This window comes from Petaurus breviceps, unplaced genomic scaffold, assembly GCF_028583685.1.
Source record: "Petaurus breviceps papuanus isolate PSGF00001 unplaced genomic scaffold, PetGlider_PUasm1.0 90775, whole genome shotgun sequence".
Taxonomy (NCBI): Eukaryota; Metazoa; Chordata; class Mammalia; order Diprotodontia; family Petauridae; genus Petaurus; species Petaurus breviceps.
Window position 1 is genome coordinate 2,335,345 of NW_027187342.1, and position 17,758 is coordinate 2,353,102.

A 17,758-nucleotide genomic window follows, 5' to 3' on the forward strand; every position below is an offset into this window, starting at 1 on the left:
GCCTCGTGTCAAGATGAAGAAAAGACCTCCATTTGGGTATTAAGTGCTGTGTTTAAACTTGATGTAACTCTGGGGTAGATTCAATTGTGATCCAGGGGTGGGGAACTTTTGACCTTATGTTTGGAAACTAATCTCCATTTGAGAAGAGGGGCTTTGTGGTGGACTTAATTAAGGTATAGCCTAGGGGTGGAGAAGTATTTAGAACAGAGACTTTGTAATTGATTGAATGATTGGAAGGTCCTGGGGTGGGGTAGTCCTTGGAGATTATTTAATCACGCTTAGTAAATGCTGTATTTGGAATGATGTCATATTTTGATCTTCTCTGTTCTTGGTTTGTCACTGAATAAAATAGAGAGCACCTATGCTGGTATTTTGAACCTGGGAAGTTGCCTTTGCTTGATATTACATTACAGGAGTCTGCTTCAAATAGCTTAGTTAATACATCTGTAAAATGAGGGGATTGGGCTGGATGTTTCTGAAGGGGCCTCCCCCCACCCCCACTCCAGCTCTCAATACCATGACCAGGTCTTACATAGCTTAGAATATGGGAGGTAGGACTTGGCCTCCAATGCCAAAAAAGACCTAAGGAGCAGAATAAGGATGAGTGGCAGGGCTAAGAGTCATCCTCAGGACCTTTGAGTTTACTGCTGGGCTTTCCCCACAATGCCCCATGTGATCTTAGGTATACTTTTATGCTTTTATAAAGAGAATGATCAGAAAGATGTCCAGTTTTTGGACTTGTATCACCTTCCCAATAGAATCACATTTCTTATAAAGTGCTTTGTTTACTCAATCCTATACACCTGGAGTCAGGAAGATCTAGTTCAAATCCAACCTCAGATACTTCCTAGCCATGTGACCCTGGGCAAGTCACTTTCCCCTGTTTGCCTATTTCCTCATCCATAAAATGAGCTAGAGAAGGAAATGGCAAACCACTGCTGTACCTTTGCCAAGAAAACCCCAACTGGGGCCACAAACAGTTGAACATGACTAAAACAATTGAACAACAAAAACTACCACCATTTTGGAAGAAACTGGGGGGTGGGGGGGTGGGGACCAGGGAGGTAGGTTATCACCATCCTAATCTAAATGACTAGAAGACTGACCAACTAGGGGGCAACCAGGATGAGAGGATGAGAGACCACAACCATAACTAGTGATTTCAATATATGGGGCAAGTGACACACTCAAATAAAAAAATTCCCTCAAATAAATTTGTTTTTAAGGAAAACTAAGTTGTCAAGGAGAAGCTTCAGGATAATACCAGTCTATGGTGGAGAGATAGAGAACTGGACCCCCTAGGGGCAGAGACTTCAGAGCACTTTAAGGCTGCTGCTGGTGAGGCAGGGTTAAGAAAGGCAGTCAGTTAATGAGCATTTATTAAGTGCTTACTATATGTCAGCCACTCTGCTAAAGTGCTGGGAATGCTAGTGAAATTTTTAAAAAAGGAAATCTTTGTCCTCAGGGAATTTACATTGTAATAGAGGAAGCAGAAGAAGGTGGGAGGAGAAGGTACCCTCAGAGGCGGTGGGTGATGGTGGAGAAAGAGGTCTGGAGAGTCAAGAGCAGAACCCTGAGAGGAATGAATGAGTGAGTTGGCAGAGAGTCAGGGAGCTCACATGAGGTTTAACATCATGAAGAGAAAGTTTATCATCTGATAGTTCCTTATTTCAACCAATTATTTTTGCTAATTAGGTGCAAAGTCCAGTTGTTTCCACACTACTAAAGGAATGAATCTGGTGCAAGGTCCTAACTACCTTACCTTAGTTACAGTTCTGTTAGAGACCATTCCCTATGAGGCTATTAAAAAGATTGTTTTAGCCCGGTGGAAATAAAAATTAGTGGAAACATGATTCCTATCTTTAAATATTTAAAGATCTTTCATGTGAAAGAGGGATTTAACTTTTTTTTCCTTCTTGGTTTAAAGGGGCAATGAGTGGAAACTGTGGAAAGGTTTGTTGGTTCAATATTTTAAACATGAAATATAGCTGTCCCAAAGTGAAATTATCTGCTCTAGAAGATGATTAGTTCTCCATTACTGTAGAGATTCAAGGGGAGACTGACCAAGCACTTGTTAGGGATATAATAGAGGGGATTTTTGGTCAGGTATGGGATCGACTTGATAACCTCTGAGGTCCCTTCCGACTTTGACTTTCTTTGTTCTGAACATCTAGAGAATATAGCTTATATTGAATGCTGCCTAACTGCCTAGAGCCTCCTCAGATCCCACAACGATTAGCTTCCATCCCCTTTACTTTGATGAAACTGTCTTGTCCAGGATCCTTAATAGACTTCTAGTTGCCAAATCCAATGATTTCTCATTGGTCGTTGTCCTTGGTCAATGCCTCTCTGTAGCATTCTATGCCATTGACTGTCTCCTCTTTTTTGAAAGTGTCTCCTCTCTGGGCTTCAATGACACTGCTTTCCAGACACAAAACTAATGAATGACCTGTTGTGTATCTCCAGGTGGATTATGTCCCAATAAGCACTTCATATTCTATATGCCCAACCCAAACCAAACTAGACTGTAAGCTTCAAGATGGCAGGGAACATGTATTGCTTATTTGTTATCTCTCTGCCAACCTAGTGCCACTAGCCTCTTGGGTTAAGGGCCATCTTCCTGGACCTCAGATTCTTCCTCTATAAAGTAAAGAGGGTTGGTTAGATTAAGGATGTCATACTCAAATAGAAATGGATTCCTGTGATCTACATATTGACTTAGAAAGCCATAAATTAACTATCTATTTTAATTTGCTTCATTAAACATCTCTCAATTACATTTTTGGTGAAGCAATGAGGTTAAATGACTTGTTCAGGTTCACACCACTAGTAAGTGTCTGAAGTCATATTTGAACTCAGTTCCTACATTTAATCTGATTCTGGGGGAGTTTTGCTGCCACTTTTGGTCTGAGGACTGCATGTTTGCCACTTCTGGGCTAGATCTAAATCTAAAATCTCTTTCCACTCTAACAATGTATGATCCTGTAAGTAATTTCTACAACATTCAGGTCTCAGGTTCTTTACCTTTTTAATGTTTCCTTAATCTCATGCTACAGATCAGTGTCTATATATCCCTAATTTTAGAATGAATGATGTGGGGGGGGATAGAGTTAAATGTTGTTATTTTTGTATCAGACACACTTTTGATAATTAAGATCTTCATTCATCATCACCAGTTTAAGAAAACATGTATCAGCTGACAGAATTCCCAGAGGTAGCTAGGTGGTACAGTGTATATAGTGGTAGACTTGAAAATCAGGAAGACCTGAGTTAAAATCCAGCTTTACTTACTAGCTGTGTGACTGTGGGCCAGTCACTTAACCTATCTGCCTCTGTTTATTTATCTGTAAAATGTTGTTGTTGTTAAGTCATTTTCAGTTGTGTCCACCTCTTCATTACCCCATTTGGGGTTTTCTTGGCAAAGATATTGGAGTGGTTTGCCTTTTCCTTCTCCAGATCATTTACAGATGAGAAAATGGAGGCAAATAGGGGTTAGGTGACTGGCCCAGGGTCATACAGCTAGTAAGTGTCTGAAGCCAGATTTGAACTCAGGAAGATGAATCTTCCTCACTCCAGGCTCAGAATTGTAACGGGGGGGGGGGGGACGGGGAAGAAGGCCGGATTCAAGATGGCGGAGTAGAAACAGAACTTCCATGGGGATCCAGCTTCCACCTCCTCCAATTCATGTAAAAGGTGACTCTGAACAAACCTTGGAGCTACAGAACCCACAAAATGACACAGAGAAGCTAACTTCCCGCTGAAGACAGTCCAGCTGGCTGGCTAGAAGGGGCCAGTGCAGCACTCTGGGAGCTGAACCCAGCCCCTTGTGAGCCTGAGGTTTTAGCCTCAGGATGGCCACAGCCAGCCACAGGCTGGAGGGACTTCAGATCACCAGCAGCTGTGGCAGTTTCCAGAATTATCAACCCATAGATGATAAGGACAAAGTGAGAGGTCAGTGCAGTGTGGACTTGGGATCCGGTAGTTTGGGAGTGCGGTCTGGCCTTTATCCCCTGGAGGGAGAAGCCGCTGAGGTGCCGTGGCCTTGCAGCCACCGCCATGTGGTAGCTTCAGCTCCTGGCCTGAAGATTGTAGGGGGACCAAGTGACCAGTCTGAGGGGTAATCACTCTTGCTTTAACCTGCTTGGATCTGGATTGCGGTCTAGGGTGGGACAAAGCTCCTTTGTCTGGTAGCAGTATCCTACTGTGGCAAAAAGCTCAAAAGTCAAGTAATTGAGTGGCAATATGAGCAGGCAAAGGAAGCAAAGCAAGCAGAGCAATTCAACTTTACACTCCTATTTTGGGGACAAAAAGAATCAAAGCATGGAACAGAGGAAGATAATCAAGTCAGAACTCCTGCACCAAAAGCTTCCAAGAAAAATATGAGCTAGTTACAGGCCATAGAGGACCTTAAGAAGTATTTTGAAAACCAAATAAGAGAAGTGGAGGAAAAATTTGGAAGAGAAATGAGAGCGTTGCAAGAAAATTATGAAATGAGAGTCAACAACGTGACTGAAGAAAATAACATCTTAAAAACAGACTAACTCAAATGGCAAAAGAGGCTCAAAAAGGCAATGAGGAGAAGAATGCTTTAAAAAGCTGAATTTGCCAGATGGAAAAAAGAATCTCAAAATCTCACTGAAGAGAATAATTCCTTCAGAATTAGATTGGTGCAAATGGAAGCTAGTGACCTTATGAGAAATCAAGATACTATTAAACAGATCCAAACAAATGAAAAATAGAAGGCAATGTGAAATATCTCATTGGGAAAACCACTGACCTAGAAAATAGATCCAGGAGAGATAATTTAAAAATTATTGGACTACCTGAAAGCCATGATAAAATAAACCCTAGAAATCATCCTTCAAGAAATTCTTCAGGAAAATTGCCCTGATGTTTTAGAACCAGAGGGCAAAGTAGAGGTTGAAAGAATCCACCGATCACCCCCTGAAAAAGATCCAAAAAAGAAAATTCCTGGGAATATTATAGCCAGGATCAAGGAGAAAATATTACTAGCAGCCAGGAAGAAACAACTTGAATATTGTGGAAACACAATCAGGATAACACAGGATCTGGCAGCTTCTACACTGAGGGATCAAAGGGCTTGGGATATGATATTCTGGAGGTCAAAGGAGCTGGGATTAAAACCAAGAATCACCTACCCAGCAAAACTGAGTATCATGTTTCAGGGGAAAATATGGTCATTCAGTGGAATAGAGGACTTTCAAGCATTCTTGCTGAAAAAACCAGTTGAATAGAAAATTTGACATTCAGATACAAGAAGCAAGAGAAGCATGAGAAGGTAAACAGGGAAAAGAAATCATAAGGAACTTATCAAAGTTGAACTATTTATATTCCTACATGGAAAAATAATAATTATAACTTATGAAACTTTTCTCAGTATGAGAATAGTTGAAGGGAATAGAAATGTATATATATATATATACACATATATATATGTCTATATAGGAGGGTATATGGGCATATGAATACATATGTGAATGTGTGTATATATGTATACAGTTATTCATAGATAGAGGGCACAGGACCAATTTAATAGGAAGGGATGATACTTAAAAGGTGAAATTAAGAGGCGAGAGAGGAATATAATGAGAGGACATGGGGAGAGACAGAATGGGGTAGACTATCTCATATAGAAGAGGCAAGGGAAAATGGTTACAATGGAGAGGAAGAACAGGAAGGCAAAAGGGAATGGGTTAACCTTATTCTCATTGAATTTGGCTTAGGGAGGGAATGACATACACACTTAAATAGGGTAACTCACCCTACAGGAGAGTAGGGGGGAAGGGAATGAGAGGGAGGATGATGGAAGGGAGGGCAGGCTGGGTGGGAGGGAAGTTGGAAGCATACACTTTTGAAAAGGGACAGGATCAAAGTAGAGAATAGAACAAGTGGGAGATGGGATAGAAGGGAGGGAGATATGGTCAGTCTTTTACAAGATATCCACTATGGAAATGTTTTGCATAGCTACACATGTATAACCTATATTGAATTGCTTATCTTCGCAGTAAGGGTGGATGACAAGGGAGGAAGGGAATGAATCTGGAATTCAAAGTTTTAAAATCAAATGTTTAATATATATATATGTATATGTATATATATATATATATATACTATTATTAATATTATTTTACATGTAACTGGGAAATAAGAGATACAGGCACTGGGGCATAGAGATCCACTGTGCCCTACTGGAATGTTGGAGGGGGTATGGGAGAAGATATGGGAGAGAGAAGATTGGAGGAGGAGATATCCAGTGGGATTGCTATTTTGAGGTGGTGGGTAGGGGAAAAATGGGGAGAAAATTTGTATCTCAAAATCTTGAGAAAATGAATGATGTAAACTTGAAGTTAATTAAGCATTTGATTAAAAAAAGAGAGAAAGCAAAAAAAAATTCTATCCCCTATACCTCCTAGTTGCCCTATCTAGAAAATGAGGATAATAATAATGCCTGTTTCCAGGGATTGTTGTGATCAAATAAGATAAAACTTGTAAAGCACTTAGCATAGTGTCTCGCATGCAGCAGGCACTCTGTAAATGCTTATTTCCTTCATTCCATTAGGACTAAGGCAGCTTTCATCCATGTGGCCCCTCCGCTCAGGGTGTTCCTGCTTCCTGCCTTGGCTGAGCACCATTCTGAGCACCTTAGCAAGTGCTCTTTCTTTGCTACACCTCCCACATCTCTCCACACCCTAGAGCTCCTCCCAGTAAATTAATATATTAATTGGATGCCTCAAGTATTTGTTTAAGGCATAAATCACCTATATCCTTGAAGCTATCACAGTGGCCTTTCACTTATTTGATTTAGCTTCAAGAGTTGTAAGGCTCTTACATATTTACACTTTTATTTAGGTAAATAATATATATGTGCATTTACAAAATTACACAACATGTGTAAATGCTTTCTTTCACAAGAGAATTTTATGACACCTGTTAAGATTTCTGTTATTTCTTTAGTTCTTTAAGGTTTATAAGGTATTTTCCCCACAATATTATTGTGTTATATGAGGAGCAAGTATTATTTAGTACCATTTTGTAAAGTGTACCCACAAAGACTTAAGCAGTGTTAAGGTTACTAAAGCTTTATGCTTTAATATCTAGTGTGCTCTTAGAGCACTAAGACTTTGGGGACACCCTCTCTATGGGGAAAATGAGCCTTAGAGATGTAAAGTGACTTATGTAGGGCTGCTCAGTAACAACTGAAGAAATCGACACAAACAAAGGTTGTGACTTGGCCAGGGTACCACAGTTTCTAAGTGTCCGAGTTTGGATTTGAACTCAGGGTCTTCCTGACCTCATGTCATGCAACTGTAATCACTGCACCATGAAGCTACCATCTCTATGAGTTCAAGAAGTGCCCAAAACAAAACTAAAGTGTGTTATTTTAATGGTGGTGAGGAGAGTGATCATTCATGTGCCAAGTAAACCTAGGACTATAGTATATACATAATGTACGTCCTATAAAACTGCAATAGATATTACATATGTACTGCAAAGGACCCCTGTCTTTTCCTATGCAGCATGTTTTTCCTGCTGTGTAACTATTCTTCATGTGTGCTAATAATATGCATGCATTGTTTCTGCATGTGACCTATGCATTTCCTTACTGCATACAACTCTTCAGCATGGCTATATGGTATCTACATATTCTTTGTTCAAAAATGTGCAATATTATCATGTCATCAACTGTTCTATAAAACTGAAGCTATGTACTGTCATGCTCAGACTGGTGTGGAGGTTCCTGGTATGTGCCCTTTCACACATATTCCCTGGTCACATTCTCCTTAGTTATCTGGGTTCTTGGTTATCTGTGTTCCCTAAATGTAGCCCTTCTTTGCTGGTTCCAAGTTAGGTCAGGAAGAATATACTCCATGCAGGTATAGCAGGTCTTTGGGGGTAATTTTATTACCTATGTTATTTGACTAAATGGCTTTTTTCTTTCTTTTCTTTTTTCTTTCTTTTCTCTTTTCTTCTCTTCTTTTCAATTCCTTTCTTTTCTTTTTTCAAAATTTTTTATTTCACTAGTTAGTTGGTAAAAGTCAGCACATTTGTGGGAGTTTATATAAATATATACACACACACACATATATACACATAGATACACATACATATAAATATATACATGTATATGCATATGCCCATACATATTTCCATGGGTATTGACCTATAGACTGTCTCACTCCAGTATTAATTTTTTTTTTGAGGGGAGGCCCATGTGTGAACATACATACTCAATTGGGTATCTTATCCTATAGGAAGGTAAGGGGTAGGGAATAAGGGGGGGGGCTGATAGAAGGGAGGGCAGATTAGAGGAGGGGTTAGTCAGAAGCAAACACTTTTGAAAAGGGACAGGGTCCAAGGAGAAAATAAAATAAGTGGGGGCAGGATAGGATGGAGGGAAATATAGTTAGTCTTTCACAACATGACTATTATGGATATGTTTTGCATAACTACAAATGTATAATCTACATTGAATTGGTTGCCTTGTCAATGAGAGTGGGTGGGGAGGGAAGAAGGGAGAAATTTAGAATTCTAAGTTTCAAAAAAAATGTTATAACTGTTTTTACATGCAAGTGGGAAACAACATATACAGGCAATGGGGTATAGAAATCTATCTTGCCCTACAAGAAAGTAAGGGCAAAGAGAGGGCAGACTAGGGGAAGGGATAATCACAATGCACTCTATCTAGGGGTGGGGGGAGGGGAGAGAAGGGGAGAAAAATTGGAACTCAAAATCTTGTGGAAATGAATGTTGAAAACTAAAAACAAATTAATTAATAAAACAGATGAATATATGTAGATATAGCTACCTATCTTTATTTTATATGTAATATATCTAAAATATATAATCTCTATATATAATAAAGTATACATGTATAGATACATGATCTCAAATACTCAAATGAATTTATGATCCTATCAATTCAAGACTTTTCTCCAGTGATGCAAACTGTAATCCATCCATGCCTACCCATCCCATGCATTGCTCTTCTATGTCCTTTTAAAAATTTGCCACTGTTTGCTTATCCAATGTGCTATAGTAATCTTGCTTTCTTCTTACATCACAAGAGTACCAGTGGAGGGGGCACTCAGGTCTCCACATGTCATCCTACACTCTTTCTATAGGACCAATCCATCTTCTCTTTGTGGCATTTGTTTGAGGGTATCTGCTGGTCCTGTTTTTCAGATTTGTTAGTGTTTCTACCTGCTCACATTCTGTAAGCACCTTTCCATGTATGTAATGTTCTGTATAATGCTTAAAGACAATGGTGTGATAGGCCCACTGTCAGACAGTATATGGCAAAAAAAATTATTTAAAAAATAGACCTTTGCTGTTATAGGAAGCTTGGGACCCACAAAAATCCTTTGCAATTTTCTGGAAACCTTTTCAACTTTAGGCCCAGATCATTGCCCATCTGAACAGTCTGTCCCAGATATCCATACATATAGTTATACTATATAGGATGTTGTAATGTAATGCCAAGGAAAGGCAACTTCCCAAGGTTCAAAATACCATCATAGGTGCTCTCCATTTTATTCAGTGACAAACCAAGAACAGAGAAGATCAAAATATGACATCATTCAAAATACAGCATTTACTAAGGGTGATTAAATAATCTCCAAGTACTACCCCACCCCAGGACCTTCCAATCATTCAATCAATTACAAAGTTCCTCTTCTAAATACTACTCCACCCCTAGGCTGTACCTTTAGTCCACCACAAAGCCCCTCTTCTCAAATGGAGATTAGTTTCCAAACATAAGTAAAGTACATTCACTTGTTCAACCATAGAACACAAAAAGGCCAAAAGTTCCCCACCCCTGGATCACAATTGAATCTACCCCAGAGTTACATCAAGTTTAAGCACAGCACTTAATACCCAAATGGAGGTCTTTTCTTCATCTTGACAGGAGGCAAGTTCCCAGCAATCTTAGTTCCTGGGGAGACAAGGCTTAGCAAGGCCACAAGATACATTGCCAGTCCCTTCATTAATTCATCTTCTGTCTGTAGAACAATCCTAGAACCCCTGAAAACATTAGCAAAACCCTCTCCCAGGATTTCTGTAAACATACAACAAGAAAATCCTTCTTCAGGGCTTCTGAACCAACAGAAAGGTTCCCAGAACCCTGCAACAACAGTACTGTCCCTCACCAGTGGACAGTATTCACTCTCTGTCTGCAGGACAGTCTCAGGGCTTCTTAGCCAACAGCCAGGTTCTAGGACTTCTTCAACAGGCCTGTCTTTCACCAGTGGACCAATCTGGCAAAACAACATCAAAACAGATAGACAAAGTACCAACAAAACAGCCATGTCTCCTCAGTCCTTGGCAGCTCAGGGGGCAGGTCTCAAAAGTCCAGGGCAATTCAAAGTGGCCACCAGCAATTCTCTTAGTCTCTCTCTCTGCCTCCAGGAGGTGCTGCTTCCAAAAAGTTCTTCTGCCTCTCTCTCGTGTCTCTCCAAATCTATGTCACCAGCTCCTCCCAGTTCAGGACTTTCTTTTCACATCAACAAGTCCATCCCACAGGTGGGATTAACAAGCTCTGGGTTTCAACACAATCAATTTGAAAACAGCCAATACAGGGGAATCTTTAATTGCCATTACTATCACAGATGTCTATGCATTTTGAAACCTGGACAATAAACATTCTTCATCCACTTTGTGTTTCCTGTGTAGCTAAATAGGCCAAACTTCCTTGAATGATTATAGATCTCTTCTAGGAGACTTATCCTCTGCAAAGAAACAAAAGAAACTGTCTTCTCATAGCTTTTCTTTGAGGTTAACAACAAATGTTTTCTAACTAGCAACCATGCTGAATGTGAGAGCCTTCTGCAAAGATTGTAATGTCATCTGCAAATAGAAACATCTGTAAGACCTCAGTTCCTTGATCTCCTTGCTGGATTTGCTCCATCCCAGTGGGGATTACTTTTGTCTTTCATATATCTCCCCATTTCATGCCTTGCCCGATGTTTATTATCATAAAGAGATCATGTACCAGAGTGGATGAATAATCACACAAATTTATAACCTGAAAGTTGGAGGGGACGTCAATGACTGCCTAGTTCACAATCATAATTAAGAATCGTAGGTCTTTACAGCTAATGGAACCTGGAAAGCCTCTCTAAGGGTTATTTATCTAGGGTCTGTGAACTTTTTTTTTTCAAAAAATAATTTTTATAACTATTTCAATACAATTAGTTTCCTTTGTAATTCTAGTTATTTCATTTTATCTACATAAAACATTATTCTGAGAAGGACTTCATAGGCTTTATTAGTCTCCAAGAATCTACTACACAAAATAGATTAAAAACTCTTGTCATAGTGTAGTTCTATCATTTGATAAATGAAGAAACTGAGGCTCAGGGAGGTGAAATACTTTGCCAAAAGTGAGCAGAGATAGGAGTCTAACTTAGGTCTTCTGAGTCCGGTGACCTTTCCACCATATGTCACACAATAGACTGCTTTAAAATTTATATTTGTGTCTTTAGTTTTTACACCACCTCAGTTTCCATATGTATTCTTTCTCATTGTTTCTCTCACAATGGAGGAAAAAACCAGGAGAAACAACTAAACTAAACTTGAAAAAAGTCTGACATCATATACTACGCTTCATATCCATAGTCACTGTGCAAAGAAGGAAGGGAAGGTATCTTTGCCTATTTCTTCTCTGAAGCCAATGAATGAGTGTTTTTTTAACTGACAATCATGCTGAGTGTGAGGGCTTTCCTTGTCTTATACTTCATAGCTATATTCATTTTCCCCTTTAATTAAAAAGTCCAATATTCTGGGAAATTGCTTCAGTTCATTGTATTTTTACTTTAAAACTCAATTTTGTTTTTAATTTTTGCTTTTTTTTTGGTAAATGAATGTCACTTTAACAGAGGCAAAGGGATGCAGTTATCCTTTCCACATCTCAGGGGTGAGGGGCCTGGCACCCAGGCCGTTCTCCTTTTGCAATCTGGAAAATCCATGTAAAATTTTTTGGCCCTCCCTCTGTACCAGAGAAGAAGTCTGAATTTTTTCTTTTTCTTTTATGGGGTGTTTACAATATTATACATGAATTTTATGCATTTTTGAGTTTCTAAACTTTTTCTGTGTCATATGCTGTCCTTCACATGTTGTCTGTGGCTTCTGCAAAACTCCCCCCAAATTTCCATTTAATTTATTATGCCAAGTTGTGATGAATCAAAACCACAATGGGGAAAGTCACAATGTGGAAGGGATAATTGTACTTTAGAGTAAAATTTTATTAGCCATCTTTAAATATTTGATATTGCAGTGAGTTACTTCCTTCCATAAAATAAATTCATGCTCCACCAGTATCTCATTATAACTCTCTTCGTTGCATAATAGTAGTTGGACAAGATTGGATAAACTTGGACATCATCCCAAGGATTTGCTTACTAAATTTCTTAAGTGCCCAGAGGACTTCTTTATAAGGTAATCCTCCAATAAAGCATGTACCCTGAGGTCAGGATAATATCCCAATGTGTCAAAGCCTCTTCTGTCTTGAGTTCCAAAAAGAAATCCTAAGAAAATTAAAATAAAATTGTTCCAGTGATAAATGGGTTTTATCGACAATTAAAAGAAGCTGAAAAGAGAAAGAAAAGGATAATAATTCTAGATAAGTACAAGAGGAAATGTAGTTTATTTTTTTGTTCTTTAGAAGTAGATGTTAAGGTTCTAAAAGCTCTAGACCAAACATCTTGATTAGTCGATTACCAGTGACTTTTTGAGATGATCACCACCTCTTCCTAAAGATTATCTTGAAAGTTCCAAATAGAAATCCTTAAAAAATTAAAATAAAATTGTTCCAATGATAAATGTATTTTATTGACAATTTAAAGAAACTGAAAAGAGACAGAAAAAGATAATAATTCTAGATGAGCATGTAGTGTATTATTTGCTCTTTAGAAGTAGATTTTAAGGTTCTAAAAGTTCTAGAGTGAACATCTTTGGGTTTCCAGCGACTTTGAGATGACTATCACTTCTCCATAAAGATTAATGTCCACAGTATGAAGGACACCAATTTCTCAAGCAGAGAAGAGACTTTATACTGGAGAGAAAAGAATGACCAAGCTACTAGCAGTGTGTTTGACAGGCTCCTGATGATTGCTGGGTATCATAAATTCTAAAATTGCAGGGGGCCATAATTTAGAAATCAGGAGGCCCTTAGAGATCATCTGGTTTAACTCCTTCATTCTATGGAAGAAGAAACTGAGGTTCCTCCCTCCCCTTCCCCTTCCTGCCTTCCTTTTCCCTAAGAGGGGTAAGCAATTTGATATAGGTTATATATGTGCAATCATGTAAAACTTTTTCATATTAGACATGTGGAAGAAGAAATAGACCAGAAAAAAATCACAAAAAAGAAAGTAAAAATAATATGCTTTCATCTTCATTCAGAGTCTTATAAGTTGTTTTTTCTTTCTTTCTAGAGAATGTCTCCTTAACAGTAAAATTAGATTTGTTTTAATACGGCGAGAACGAAAATACATCAACTTTGAAAAAGAAAAGAAAGGAAATATACCTTATATAATCATATGAACTTCCTATAGTTGCCTTATTATCATTGTAGATAATTGGATGGTACAGTGGATAGTCCTGGAGTCAGGAGTCAGGAAGACCTGAGTTCAAATATAGCCCCGGACACCCACTAGCTGCTTCCCTGGGCAAGCCACTTAACCTCTGTCTATCTCAGTTTCTTCAACTGTAAAATGGGAATAATACAGCATCTACTTTCCATGGTCATTGTGAGGACAAAATGAGATACTATTTGTAAAACACTTTGCAAACCTTATAAACCCCTATACAAACACTTTATAAATGGGAGCAATTCTTCGAAATGCCTTTGAAAAGTACCAAAGTTGTCCCCTAGAACATCCAGGGTCTTTTAATAAATTTCCACCTCCCTAGTGGTTGAGCACAACAAAGATATCTTTGTGGAAAATATTAAACAGTGTGGACTGTATGATACTAGATTTAGGTGAATCTTAGACCGAATGAACAGCTGGATGTTTATGGAAATGATGTCAGCCTGTTCAGCATTCACTAAAAGAGCACCGCAAAACTCTGTCCTTGAATTTAGAGCCAGAAGGGACCTAATTCAAAAGTTTTTTTTTCAGTGAGCTGGATGAATGAATAAATTATATCTTTAATAAAATTATGGAAGGCACAAAGGTGTTAGGAAATGTGGAAGGATCAAAATCAGATGTGTTATAATGCAGATTCCTTTCATGTATGTGTTGATTAGATGGCAATTGAGGTCCCTTTTGACTCAAAAATTCCATGTTTTATAAACAGCCAACACAGTTAGACCTGGAATGAAAAGAGCTACCAACAGACAGAATACAAGATGAAAAAAGTAGGGGCAGGCAGGGAAATTTTTGTATACAAGCGAGAGAATCAGTAATAAAGTCTGGAAATAATTGATGTAGACTATTATTTTGGTATATACGGAACATTTCTTTCTGTCATTGATCTCCTTGGAGTATAATTCTACAAATGTGAACACTGTTGTTACTAGACTGTAAACAATTTACTATTTTTTTCTTGCATAATTTCAAATTGTTTTCTATAGCAGTTGGACCAACACACAACTCCTTACACTGTGTATTTTTGTACCTGTCTTCTCAGAACCTCTCCAACATTTGTTATTTCCATCTATTATCATCTTTGCCTTACATTTGAATGAAAGGTCCTTGAATAGTGATTATCTTTTTTTTTTGGTCTCTGTATCTCTAGTATCTAGCACAGTGCCTGGCACTTAGTAGATGATTTATAAATGCTTATTGATTGATAGGTAAGGGTATTCTGGACTTTCTTGATGGACCCTAGTACTTAGTAGATGAATAAATAAATGAATATAAGATTTAGAGTTGGACAGGACTTTGGAAATTAGTCAATTAGTCCTTCATTTTCCAAATAATAAAACTAGGACCTAGAGAAGGGAAGGGATTATTTACCCAACATCACACAATGAGGGAATAACAAGTATTGTAACATGGTTCCAATGACCAATATGGAAAGGGTTTTATTGTTTGTTTTTGTTCAGTCATTTCAGGTCTATTTGATTTTGTGTTGTCCATAAACACATACACATTCCATGCACCGATGGTGAGTAGAATCATCTTGGCAAAAGATTTTGTAAATCTTTTTTGTTTTGATCTTAGGGTAGGATCTCCACTTGCCATGATAAGCAGACTGGGGTTAGTTTGGATTATGCAGATAATTTTTAGGGCAACTTTTCTAGTCCCTTCCTCACACCAAGAGGTGAGGAGTGCAGTCCTAAAAAAAAGGCTGCTCAGATACCCAGGGGGCTGCCAACTCTTACTGCTGCTTCAGTCCAGTGAGAAGATGACCCTATGGCCTGGGTCGCCTGTGTGAAGAGCTGTGATTCTCATTACCAAAAAGCTCACCAAGGGGTAATCATTCATCTGAGATCAAGGAGTTAAATATAAGTGCTAAACTTGAACTCAGCAGGTCTTCTGACTTTGAGGAGAGGATTCTTTTTATTAAACCATTCTATTTCTCCCGATGATTCTCTCTTATTTAACAAAGGCTGCTGAATGGAGATAGGCCACTGGATATGGAGAGAGGAATAATTAGGAATCTATTTGGTCTCTCATTGGGAATAACTATTGAGTGTATGTGTGTGTGTGTGTGTGTGTGTGTGTGTGTGTGCGCGTGCGTGTGTGTGTGTTCGTGCGTGTGAGGGTCCCTGGAATCCTTTTTAAAAAATTTAATTTCTTTATATTGGACTTAAACAAAAATGGGGAACGTTTCCACATAATATAGTAGAATACAAAAAGAATTCTCTATGAAACTACAAATTTCTATTTAATATAATTTTCTTTTAAAAATATATAATAGCAAATTCAAATTTTTCCTGTTTGTGCTTCCTTCTGAACTTTATTCTGCACATTTGAAAACATTTCTCTTTTTTTGGGCATCACTACCACTTAGCTCCCCTTTCCACTCCATCTCATCCCCACTAAAAAGTGAGAGAAAGAAAAAAATATCCTTGTAACAAATATGTGTAGTCACGTAAAACAATCCACACAGTGATCCTGCCAAAAATTTCCCTTTTTGTACCTTGAGTTTATCACCTCTCTGCCAGGAGGTGGGAAACATGCTTCATCAGTGGACAATGGAGAGATGTGGTTGGTCATCACATCAATTGGAATTTATGAATCTTTCAAAGTTCTTTACAGTGTCATAAAGAAAAAAAAATAAAGTTCCCCTTGTATGAATTGTTCTTCTGCTTCATCACAGGTAATTTTGTGTCAGCTCATACTACCCAGGCAATTGTCTTTCATTACTTCTTAAACCACTGTAGTATTCTATTACATTAGTATGAGAATCAGTTCCCCATTACCCAGCTGATTTGTTGTTCAATCATGTCCAACTCTTTATGGACCATACTGTGCAAGGGGTTTTCTTAGCAAACATATTGACAGGGGTTGGCCATTTCCTTGTCTAGCTCAACTTGCAGATGAGGAAATTGAGGCAAACAGGATTAAATAACTGGCCCACAGTCACGTAGCTAGTGTTTGAGGCCAGATTTGAACTCAGGTCTTCCTTATTCCAGGTCTAGAGCTCTATCCATGGCACCAATTAGCTGCCTCTGGCTAGTAGGCTCAAAACTTAGTTCAATTCTTACATAGGGTAGGACCCACAAAATCCATAATCAAAGTCAGCATTACTGCATAATAAGTCCTTCTGCTGGGTTAGTATTTTGAAGGTTACTACCAAAAGTCAGTTCCTAGCTTTTTAGGATATTTATGCTGTACTGGCTGTAGAACTCAGCATGGATCCCAACTACTGCATTCTGATGGCTCACCTGTCTAATTCTTTGAGATTCCCAAATTAGAGCCTCCATTCCCATCACATATAATGGAAAAGAACCAAATAAAAAAAAAATCCAAAGACTGACTCATTTCTTGTGGTCCAGATGGCTTCAGAGGAAGAAGAAGGCTCAACTTAGCACATGATTTCTTGTGAAAAAATAGCCACCCAGTTCTCCAAAACTCAAAGCAAAGGCCAAAGCTGACTCGGGACTTTTTGTTGTTGTTGTTGTTGTTGAAGATAACAACAGTTCTAATCCCAAAATTAATCCAAAAAGGCATCTCCTAGACATGCTGTGAGCTAAAAAGAATCAGTTACAAAATATTCATACATGTTCCACAGTCTCTCCTAGGTACACACATTATCATAATTCTCCTCAAAAACAGTACCCCAATACCCTCCACATTGAAAGACTGCATCAGTCAAGCCAGCTGATTGGGTCTATGCATGAGCCAGATATATACATTATGCTACAATTCAATAATTTGCATGCATCTGCATAAATTATGCCAACAATTGATACTTTGATTACCCAAAGTTTTTCCTCTGCCCTTTGATTAGCAAAGACACTATTGCTAAAGTAGATAGTGAAGAATGGCATTTATCTTACTCTTCACATTAGAATTTACCTAGGATTTTAAGCATTATTGGGAAAGAAAACCCATCATTCCATTTTACACAATAATGAATTTAATATCCATCCACTCAAATCAAATAGGGTATTTTTGGACAGAGCAGGCACTTATGGAACCTTAGTTCCAAGGGATAACCGAAAGCAGAATAGAGAAGGTCACACTAACATTTCAGAAAAGGTTATAGGGTTTTTTTGGAAATGAGATTTGCTGGAAGTTCAGAGGTTTTTTTTTACAACACATTGAGATTCATTTTTCTAGAACTG